Source organism: Colius striatus, chromosome 16, assembly GCF_028858725.1.
Source record: "Colius striatus isolate bColStr4 chromosome 16, bColStr4.1.hap1, whole genome shotgun sequence".
Lineage (NCBI taxonomy): Eukaryota > Metazoa > Chordata > Aves > Coliiformes > Coliidae > Colius > Colius striatus.
This window is the reverse complement of record NC_084774.1, coordinates 15,601,724-15,612,061: the sequence shown is the minus strand read 5'-3', so window position 1 is coordinate 15,612,061 and position 10,338 is coordinate 15,601,724. Positions and strand designations below refer to the sequence as shown.

At 39.5% G+C, this 10,338-nt stretch overlaps 1 long non-coding RNA gene across 1 annotated transcript; it reads left to right on the top strand.

Annotated features, from left to right (window-relative positions):
* The first annotated feature begins 3,026 nt into the window (after window positions 1-3,026).
* LOC133626958 (uncharacterized) lies at window positions 3,027-8,659 on the top strand. The gene is made up of 3 exons (XR_009819857.1): window positions 3,027-3,416; window positions 7,024-7,138; window positions 7,731-8,659. It is a non-coding gene; the product is annotated as an uncharacterized LOC133626958 (long non-coding RNA).
* Window positions 8,660-10,338: the final 1,679 nt, after the last annotated feature.

The following is a 10,338-nucleotide window of genomic DNA, read 5'->3' as shown; positions in this document are numbered from 1 at the left end:
GCATAGCTTCTCATAAAAATGTAGCTGTTCAAAACAAAACTACACATTAGATGTTTAAAATACTGCAAGCACAAGCTTGTCATCTTAAAATAGGAAATTTCTAAGCTGTCCTTTGTGAAATTAAATTACAAAAAAAATCTTAAGGATGTTTGCTAGGTGGCACTGCAAGTTAATAAACCAAATCATTCTCTAGGTTATAAATGCAGTTCAACCTTAGCAAGAGCGGAGATTCACTTGTTAAAATGGCTTGCTGTACAGGTCTTTTGAAAAAAGATAGAGAAAATAGAATAAAATGGAGCAGGCCAATTACACAGTACATATAATATTCTAATAAAAAAATGGAATTGAAGTTATCTTTCTAGGGTAAGTTGTCAAAGTGTTGTTTGTTTCAGAGATTTAACCTAAAGGCTTGTTTTTCATGTGCTATTTTGAAACTCTTTTGCAGCCAAAAATGGATAATTGTACAGAAAAGTGTTATTAGAAACAGCAGCAGAAAATTAAACATGGATCTTAAATCTACAAAGAGTCACTGCTGGCACTTTCCTAAAATTACTGAAAAGCATTGCAGATTCTCTCACCTAGTTAGGGCAAGGGGTTTATTTGAAAAGTAAGGATATTTCCTTTTTGTCCTCCTTGTATTGTAAAACAGAATGTAAGGTGTAAAATCTAACAAAACAGGAAAAAAAAAAAGAAGTCCTCTAACTCTGGGAATCCCTATGCCACAAATTTGACTTCTTTGGAAAACAAGAACTGAACTTGTAGACCTGATGTATCAAAACAAACATCTAGAAGTATCTATGCCCTGAGTTTAGGTACATTCCTCTGCTAATGAAACTAGGTTTTGAACCTCAGCAGCTGTCATACTGTGGAAATCTTTGAAAAAAATCCTGCAAGTGTGCTTAGTGCAAAAGTCATGAATTAACCTTCCAACAGCACGCTGAAGTTTTGCAGAAGTTTCAGATAACTGGCTATCTAAAAAGTAACAAAAAGGGTAATAAAAGTTATGAAAAAAAGGCATGAAAATAAGCATAGTCATTTGTTTAAAGCTGCTGTAGTTATGAGCATCTTTTAACTCAGGATTTATTACAATGGATTTGAAAGTTTTTCTCTTTAGAATCTTTAGCTTTATGTATGAGATTAAGCTTGTGTTCCCTTAATACTGCAATAGAGAGTCTGGCAGACCTTTTGATTCGTGGCTATTAATCAAAAGGAGAAGTCTCGTGAAGCTGTGGCACTTGGATCGCTGTGAATACTTGTGATTTTTATTGCAATCCAGATGCTGGTCAGAATATAGAAATGAAAAGGTATTGTACTTTTTTTTTCCCCTACATCAGACTATCACAATATTACATGTGAAATTACTTAAATCATGTCTTGATTAATCAGATGAATTGTTCCTGGGACTGAGTCATTCTATCGCTGAAGATTGAAGGCTTGCTTATCACCGTATATGTTAGAAAAGGTTGAGTCATTATGGTGTGAGCATGAACTTTATTGCTGTCACTCGATTTATGTGTGCCTGTGACTTACTAGCTCAGTGTTTGAAGCAGAATGAAAAAAACAGAGAGGAGCAGTTTTGATAAAATCTCCATCTGGATTCAGCTGATGTGTGTGCAGGCCAGGACAACGTTTCTCAGCTGGTGATCTGTAAAATTGTAGTGGCCTCTAAGACATCAGAAGATGATAATGACTGGGGAAAATCATGCACATGTTCCAGTGCATTTGAACAAAATGCAGCAAGATAGTTTCACAATAAAAGCCAAAAAAACTCCCCAGCCCTGCTGTTGAGATCCCCTTCACCTCAAAGCAAATGATTTCTCCAAAAAATACTGGGCTTCTCTTTTTGCCTGGATATAATTGTGTCTGTGACTTGGTAGTGACATGAAGACAAATGTAGAACTCTTTAGAAGGAAAGATTGATTTTTCAAGCAGACAAGAATTTATAAAGGGATTTTTAAACAGTGCCAGATGCTGAAAAGAAAAAAAAATAATTTTTTTCAAATTAAAGATAGTAATATTTTTTATGTCAAGTATTGCTTTTAATAGAATCATAGAATGGTAGGGCTTGGAAGGGACCTTTAGAGATCATCTAGTCCAACCCCCCTGCAGAAGCAGGTTCACCTAGATCAGGTCACATAGGAACATGTCCAGGTGGGTCTTGAAGACCTCCAAGGAAGAAGACTCCACAACCTCCCTGGGCAGCCTGTGCAAGGGCTCCCTCACCCTTGCAGTCAAATATTTTTTTCTTATTTTTAAATGGAACTTTTTGTGTTCCAGCTTCATCCAGAATAGAACCTATAGAAAGTCCTTTTACAATCTAGGAACATACAGCTGTCCGTAATTTACATCCTTATTAATTGCTACTACATTTACTCTTAGTTCACTGGTTGGATTCATTTTGGCCACTTTCATTGTGTTGAAAGCTTAGTCCTAATAACATTCCTACAGAATCTGTGTTGTAAGACTGCCAAAGTCATTGATTGCTGTTTTGTTCTTTTTACAAGACTTTACTCTGAAGCTCTGGGGCCTGCTGCTGTCAGTACGAAGTTCATGATATGCTTGGAAGAGCTGCATATTGGAATGTAACATGGATTGGCTTTTTCTTATGGAATGCCCCTGCATTCCTTCCTCTATGACACTGAAAGCTTTTGCCTTTTGTTTGTGTGTAATCACCTAATATCAATAAAAGGTGGCAGCTGTTTCTTGTGGGAGAAGGCAAGTGACCTACAGAAGGTCACATTTATTCTTCATCTGAGTTTGACAAGCACTCTTAGCTGAGAGGAAGCTAAAGAGGAATAGTATAATGCCATCTTTTAATTTCCAAACCAATTTTGCATATTTCAGAAAGCAATTACCTTGTAAAATATGATGCCTTAGGGCTTGTGACTGTCTTGTAAATAATAAAGATCTTAAATTGCATCACTGGTTGATAAAACAAACAGGAAAACACAAAGCTTCCTTTAGAAGGAAACTTTCCCACTTGTTTATTTTTGCTCTCGGCAGTTAATTGGTTTCTTCAAAATGCTGATAATGAAAAGTTGCTTTGGATTACTGGGCAAGTTTTCAGTTTCCTTGCAGTTTACTGAAATCTGGTGAAGAACAAGAGAGTAAACAGTAACAGCTTATTCTATGGTTAAGATGTGTGCCTATGAACACGCTACATTTCAGAAGATGGTTTGCAGTTGCCTGTTTAGCTATGTGAAAATATGTTGCCTCTTGGCAAGTGATTTTGCAATGAATATGCTGAATGTTACCAGTTTTACAGGCATCAGAAACATGAATCTCTTTCAGTGAATGCAAAACTACATGCAGCTTCACACTCCAGGTTGTGGTGGCGACAGGCCCTTGTAGCCCTGGAACTTTATTGCTGAGCACAGAACGTGTCTTACACATCCAGGCTGGCAGTGGCTGCTCAGGTAAGTTAATTATGTGAGGGGAATCCTTACTGATGCTGTGAAGTGATGCATCAAGAATGAGAGCAAGATCATCTTTTCTTGTGTTGGTCCAAGTTCTTCCTACACAGAACTTGGAAGAACGAGTTCTTCCTGCTGGAAGGAAGTATCAGTCACTACATGTACAGTGCAGGTTGCTTCCACGCGTGGACCCACACTGAATGAGAAAGGTGGAGATGAGTAATCTTGTAATGGCACAAGAATGAATAAATACAAACTATGCTGCTTTGTTTGCTTAGAGGACTTCAGTCAGATATGTATGAGTAGTTTTGAAAGGGCAGAGTTGAATAAAAAGCAGTTTCATTCTAAGGAGAGCATCTGAAAGAAGAAAAGGCTTCCAAACCTTTGTGGGGAAAATAAATACAGCACAGGCAAAGAACCAGTACATGATTAGAGCCCATGATTAGGAAGGTGACAAAGATTTCATCGAGCTTTCTCCTTGAATCACTTGGAGTTGTCCAAAAGAGCATTGATTTCATGAATAAGGCAAAAGACTGAGAAGAAATCTTAAGTTTCTGCTGAGCTTTGACTGTACTCCTTCTGGGCAGGTTACTTTTTCCTCAGTGTTTATTGTGTGTGCATTGTGGTTAAATCTTACTCTAGTGACCAGATCTCAAGGAAAAAATTTCATGAGCATGTTAGTCTAGAACAGCTCTAAGAAACAAAATTTGTGGATTATGTGAATTGGACAATACAGTGGGGTGCTGCAGCATCTGCAGGAAGCAATGAGAAATGCTTGGTCACTTACCATGCAAATACATTATAATCTTTATTGTGCAGTCAGAGGTTTGAGACATTCAGCTGCATGCTCTTCATCTTTTCCATATAGCAGCAGAAAAGCAACCAACTGGTATGTTTTGGTCTTGACAGCAAGAAAGGAAAATGGCTTTTGTTTGCCTGTTTTCTAGTCTTTTATCATTAAATGGGTTAATTTAATCTTGTCTTTACAATATATTTTATATGATTTATTTAGCTGATTGTCAAAGCCAACTGAAATATGTCTGTGGGATGGTGCTACTCTGACGTCTTGTTCTTTTTATTGTGAAGTATTGGCAATTCTAGTATTATCAGAAGACCAAATAGGTATCAATTTAGTCTGGTCCTATTATAGTGCAATTTTTCTAGCCAGGAAAGCAGCTATTCCTATTCTGCATCAGGGATACTTCAAATTATAGTATCTACTGAAAGCTGGAATCAAGCTACAGCTGTAGCCAGAACCAAGATCAGGGAAGGAGTGCTTAGGTGAAGGAATGCAGGTAGAAGAATCCACACAATGTGCATGGATTCAGCCATAGTCCATCATTTGCTGGTGCCCTGATGTGTGTGTTAACTGTAGGCTTTGCTGATCTGACCCTTCACCACTGGTCACCACAGGAAGAAACGGGCAGCTGGATGTTCTTATGGCTTCTCTGTGCCCATGGCATGAGGCCCTGCTGTGCAAATAAGCTGTAGTTTTGTTCACAAGGTGTTCATGCTGTTGCTAGGAGACCAAATCTCTGCTTGCAAAGAAAGATTATTTCCAAATTTAAAATGGCTCCTTAGATATTTGACTGGGAAATGAAGTCTCTTAAACAAATGGACATTCACCTGCTTATGAATAGTGAAAGGAATTTCTTTGTGCCATAGATTTCTAACTTCACAATGCAAGGGTTTGAAGCTTTAAAAAAAACCGCCAAAGTGTTTCAACCTGTTTTACATCTATATATTTATATATACATATATGCATGTGCACATCCAGAGCACAGGCATACTCCAGATGCTGTGTGACAGAGCCATGTGTTAGGCAGAATTTATAGAAATCATTTCCAGGACATGCATCTGGTCCATTTCAAATACCTTTTTGAAACCCTACTCTTGGTTTCTATTTTATTACAGTAGTAGTGGGAGGTAACAGGTGTAGCAATGGTTGGAACTCATTAAAGCACCCTATAGGTTCTTTTTCACCTTTATTTGATTAAAACTGAATTTGTGGTTGTGTTTCTTTCCATTTTCCTGCCTTTCAGATGAGAACACCAACATGTTCTTCAACACTCAGAACTCTAGTGCTCATCTTCCAATCACTCTTGCACCTCTGATCCAAGGAATATCTGAATATTGATGATTTTAAAACAGTGATTTAATTCCTTGCTTGTGCTTTCTGCCCAAAATTCTTCTGGGGCCTCCTCATCTACTGTCCTGATTACTGTTAACCTCCTTCTCAATTAAAGCATCTTTAGTGCTGTATTACAGTCCATTCAAAGCACCATCTCTGAGATGAATTTTCTCGTAATTGCCATTATCTCAGTCATTTCTTCTCAGTTTTCACCGTGACAAGCTGAAACTTAATGTTCTCATCTTGTTAGCCTTTTTCAACACTAGTAATTTTGTAGGTTCTTATCATGTTTCTTGATTTGCTTTCCCGTTGTATTGTGATTAAAAACAAGGACAGCATTGATGTACAGTTCTAAGGAAAAAAACCTGACACTGTTATTCTACTAGAAAAATGTGGCAATTGCTAAGGATAACAAAGGTTTAAACTTTTTGCACAGGTACTCAAAATGTAGGCATTGATGGAGACTGATTTATACACCCTGGTGCTCTTGAATGTCCTGTATTCCAGGACATTCGGGATTCACAAGGTCTAACTTGTGTGGTGGATTGACCCTGGTTGGATGCCAGATGCCCACCACGCCACTCTATCACACCCCCCCCCCCCCTCAGCAAGCCAGGGAGGGGAGAAAAATAAGATGAAAGCCTCATGGGTTGAACAGAGAAAAAACAGTTGAACGAAGAAACAGCAAAGCCACACACATGAGAAGCAAAGCAAATAAAGCTGTTACTCTCTACTTCCCATCAACAGCGATGTCCTCCACTTCCCGAGAAGCAGGGCTTCAGTATGTGTAATGGGTACTTTGGAAGGCAGAGATGAATCACAAAAATGTCTCTCCCTGCTCCTCTTCCCGAGTTTCTATTGCTGAGCTGATGTCATATGGTATGGAATATCTCCTTGGTCAGCTGTCCTGGCCGTGGCCCCTCCCAGGATCCTGCCCACCCACAGCCTACTGGCGAAGGTGGGGAAAGAGATGTTGGAGGAACAGCCTTGATGCTGTGTGAGCAGTAGGCAAAACATTGATGTGCTGTCAATACAGGTTTTAGCTACCAACAGAAGGCACAGCACCACAAGGACTGCTGTGGAAAATCACCACTTCAGACCCAATACAACTTGCCCTGTGGTCTGCTGCTCTGAACAGTCCCTACTGATATCTGCAGCTGCTTTACCAACACAGAAAGACTTGATTGCTCTTTCTATGGAGGCTGACCTGTCCATTGTGTTAAATTTTGTGCCTGCCTGCAGATCAGTGCATAGTGACAGTTCTTTTCTCTTTTGAGCATAACAGTGATGGCTTCTCTTTTTTCCCAAATATGTTGTAGGTGTGAGATAAGAGATTGATCCAAAGAAAAAAGCAGCAGTTTCATAGTTTCTGTTAGAAAAGATGGTTGTATAGTGTTACCTTCTGACTTTTAACCATTAAGGGTTAAGATTAGATTCAAGTTCTTTCTGTAGTTAGAGAAATAGATCTCTCTTTTGCAGAGTGATTAATCTCAATTTACTAGAGGTGTCTGGGATGGCTGGGAAAGCCCTGCTGAGCCCTGCTGGAGCCCAGTCAGCTGGGTGCTGGGAGATGCCTCACTGTGGAATTTTACAAGTAAGTTTTTTGCAGTGCTGACAGTCTTTTCCCTGGCACCTCACTGCCATTTGCCTTGGACATGTATTTGTGTCGCTGCAGCATGAGCTGGCTCAGGGAATCTGCTATTCTTACTTATTTTAAGCAAGATAAATGTCCCAGTCCCACAGCTGCCAGTAGTAGTGGGATGGGGGCGAGAGGTTTGGGTGAGGCACCTCTGAACTCCTTGAACGCTGAGCAATTGCACAAATACAGTGAACTGAAGGATTCCCTTTTCCCTTTGAAGCAGTTTTGTGATTTCTTTTGCAAATAAAATCAGAACTGCTTATTTACCAGACTGCTCTTGTACATGTGCTGGAGATGTTTACATTTTCCCCATGTGCCCTTGCAGCTTATTAATTTTAGCCAGAGAAAGTTGAAAAATGTCACTTACCGTATTGCAGCCAAATTAATGCTGCATGGACATTTTAATGGGTATTTATGCAGTGTCAATACGTGTTTAATGCTTCCAGAAACTACTTCATCCTAATATCCTGGCAGATCTAACAGCCTGCTCTGGCAAATGAGAGGCCAAGAAGCGCAAAAAGTTGAATAATTTCCTCTCTGTTTTAAGGAGAACGTCTCAAAATCCTGGATTCATCCTTTTAAAGCCATTAGGCGCGCGGCGATGCTTTAGGACAGGCTGCTGGACTCGGGCGGTAGCTGCCGGCAGCGGCCTGCAGGTGGCAATATAGGATCCTCGGACCGGGCACATCTCGGCTCCGCGTTGATGAAAGCCTCTTACCCTCCCCAAATATTGGCGTACAGCTTGGATTTACAGTGTTTCCCAGTTAATTCTTGACTCTCAGCAGCGCTGACCAAGACATCCTCTGTGGCTAGTCATGCATTTCGACTACTATCACTTGCAGAGATATAAATACAGTCATATCCAAAATGAGCAAACTGACACATTTTGATTTACAGGGAAAACCTTCCCTTTGGCTTTGCATATCAGTAGTATACAAAAAATTGAGTAAGCATCATGGTCCTGTGTACGCGCCTGGAGAACTTCAGCTGTGGACTAGAGTTCCTGCTCTCAGTGGAAAAGCAAGGGGTCATCAGGACAAAACGCACATGCAAGCCTCCACAAGTGCCACCAAGAGAAATGTGTTATTACCACAACTTTAGGCCTTATGGAAGCCTCTGTGGTAGGATGAGGACGCTGGCCTTGCCTTATGCTCTTGTTACTGGTGCATCTTTCCTCGTCACATCAAATTATGTTCATTTTCATCTTGTGATGCTCAAGTTGGGTTTGTGCACTCTGCTTTCACCTACTTACAGAGACAACTTTACCTCTTCTGTGACACACGTTTTTCAGTCTTAAACTACTCAGACTGTCCTTAGAAACAATCCTTTCCAAAATTAAAGATACCTGCAGTTCCACAGTGTTGGATCTCATTTGCTTGAGGACAGCATTACTTGATTTCCCCAAATGTGCCTTTATTCATCAGTGAATCTGAGTGATCTTTTCCTTGGTTGTCCTGGGAACTACTACCACTAAGTTATGGATTAGATCACTCAGTTTCTGTGTGACATGAGATGCATCACTAATAAAAATGAGAGCATTATTGCAATCTATCATTCCACAATTCTGTGTCAAGACTTTATTTCTATACGTGTTTATATATGTTTTTATATATACTTAACTATAGAAACTTATGCTAGTCCTCAGAACTTTCTTCCTGTGGTAGACACAATTTAAATGATATTATCTTTAACAGAAAGATAAACATTTTTTTACTCGCTGACCACTTTACTTGCATGACTGAGAGCTGTAAAATTAGCTGTCTGATGTTTGAAACAAATGGCCTTTTTTTTTTAAAACCTCTAATCTCCAGATGATGTACTTGCATTCCATGTCAGTCACTTGAGCTGCCTAATTATTGTAGTTTACAGCCCTGTTTTTCTGGATGCACAATGAATGTAGGAATAAAGTTATGACTGTAATTAAGAATGGCTACAAAACTGCAGTCATTAAAAAGGGTACTTGATAAAGGAGAAACTGAAACCTGAGCTTGACAACGTTACATAAGTTTACATGCCCTAACTGACTCTGGTGTTGCACAAGGCTGTTCAACTCATGTCAGAAGGGCTACGAGGATAACAGATTAATATTTATAAAGTGTAGCAAACGTGCTCTAATTACCCTAATTGACCTGCTGTGTTTCCAGTTGTGGCAGGACTTTATTTCTGTTCCAGTGACATTTGCTTTTGGATTAGTTCCTGCAGGCAAAGAGGAAGTAAAATCCCTGTTGAACAGGGCAGAAATATCCCCTAGCATTACGATCCTGCCGTTTTTTCACCATGCTTTTGGCTGGGCTAATAGAATTCTTCACAACTTTAGTGATTTCTAGGGAGTATTTCAGAAGATATGGGATGCTGAAAAATGACAAACAATGTGCACAAAGGGAGAAAGGTCTTGTTTTATTGCTAATAATGAATAGGCTGAACTCTGAACATTTTCAGTTTGGCAGCACAGGTAAAATAAACCCCGAGTTTGTTTGTGGTGTAGAAATTTACCTTTTTTTGTGGTGTATGATTTTACATAGTAATTGACAGCTACCAAACAAGGAATCCTGGCCTAAGGACTTACACTCTAAATGTTACAAGACAGCACAGTCACAGAGCTGAATTGATTCAGTGAAGTACAAGTTTTGCATCTAAACCTGCCTTCGCTTTCCTGGTTTTTATGTGATCGTTAGGAACACTGAGATCGTTAGTAATGCTGAAATGGAATTGTTAAAATGTCACAGAGGAAGTGGCAAATGAGTGAGTGGGTAAATCTAGTGTTAAGCATTTTCTGTTTTAGCAATAGAACTTTTAAAGTGCTTTTTTGTTGACAGGGGTAACCTTTACTTGCTGTCATGAACTCTGCTGTCATGCCTTCAGTTCTGCCTGCTCTCTGTCAGTAGTGCTATTTGTACCTATGGGGTACCACAGTTCCACCATCTCAGAAGGCATTGTATTTAGCCTTTTTTTTCTCTTCTTTGTATTTTTGGTACCCACATCATGTTTTGGATAAACAGATACTGAATTCACTGTTAAATCTTGCGTAAGGTAGCCAACAGAACTGTTAACACAGAAAAAAATAAGCCATATACTATTGTGGCTGCCAAGAACTACTTTTGCTGCTGTCTTATTATTCCAACCTGACCCTGACCAAGAACAAGATGACCTCTCTA